General features: G+C 41.9%; 1 pseudogene; it reads right to left on the bottom strand.

Moving 5' to 3' along the window:
* Nucleotides 1-935, bottom strand: LOC129647178 (olfactory receptor 2G3-like; annotated as a pseudogene).
* Nucleotides 936-1,194: the final 259 nt, after the last annotated feature.

The following is a 1,194-nucleotide window of genomic DNA, read 5'->3' as shown; positions in this document are numbered from 1 at the left end:
TTAGGAATTTTGTTCTATTCTCAGCATTCTTCTCAGGGCTCTTTTCATATCCTTGTTCCTCAGAGTATATATGAGGGGGTTGAGGGTGGGAGTTACAACAGTGTAGAAGAGTGGAAGGAACTCCCCCTGGCTATGGCCATAGAATCTCTTTGGTTGAATGTATATGGCTGAGCTGGTCCCAAGAAGAGGGACACCACCAGCAGATGGGAACCGCAGGTCCCTAGAGCCTTACGCCAAGCTTGGAATGACTTAATTTTTGTCACTGCTTGCACGATGAATCCATAAGAGACCAATATCAGTGCCACAGGAAGAAGAAGGAGAAGTAATGTGGCCACAAAAAGCTGGACTTCATTTGCATGGATGTCAAAGCAGGCCAAATTGATCATGGCAGGCACTTCGCATAAGAAGTTGTGCACATGGTGATGTCCACAGTGAGGAAGGTGAAGGGTGATGGTTCCTTGGATAAGAGTGTTTCCTATTCCACATAGCCAGGCTATTCCTCCTAAGGACTTACAAAATTATGGGTACATAACACTGGTGTAATTGAGAGGTCTGCAGACCGCTACATAGCGGTCAAATGCCATGATGGTCAGGAGAACACACTCAGTGGAACCCAGTGAAAGGGACAAATAGAGTTGTATGGCACAGCCTGTTGATGTGATGGTCTTGGCTGGTCCCTTCAGGTTCCACAATAACTGGGGGACGATGCTGGTAGTTAAGAAAAGGTCAAGAAAGGAGAGATTTGTGAGGAAGAAATACATAGGTGTGTGAAGTTTGGAGTCCAGTCAGGAGACCAGGATAATGGCTGTGTTGCCCAGGATGGTCAAAAGATAGGATATCAAAATGACCACAAAAAGGATGGCCTCCAATTGAGGCTGGTCTGAGAATCCAAGCAAAATAAAATCTCCCCCAGATGTTTCATTATTTTCTTCCATTAGTCTGTTATTGTAAAAGAGAAAAATGAACACAAAATTCAATTGAGGGAAATAACATTATACTTATTACTATTTACCTCTAAAATTTGAAGTAAACTCAGATTTTCATAACTAGTCAGTTTTCACGGAGAAGGAAAAATGGTAATTATTAAAAAGGCATTCTTAAAAACAAAGGCATTGTTTTGTGTCATCATTTCTTGACTCAAATATTTGACCCATCCTCTTTTTTTGTGTGTGACCATTCTCTTTTCCCATTTGT

This window comes from Bubalus kerabau, chromosome 3 (genome assembly GCF_029407905.1).
Source record: "Bubalus kerabau isolate K-KA32 ecotype Philippines breed swamp buffalo chromosome 3, PCC_UOA_SB_1v2, whole genome shotgun sequence".
Taxonomy (NCBI): domain Eukaryota; kingdom Metazoa; phylum Chordata; class Mammalia; order Artiodactyla; family Bovidae; genus Bubalus; species Bubalus kerabau.
The sequence above is the reverse complement of the archived record's forward strand: the minus strand, read 5'-3'. Positions and strand labels throughout refer to the sequence as shown.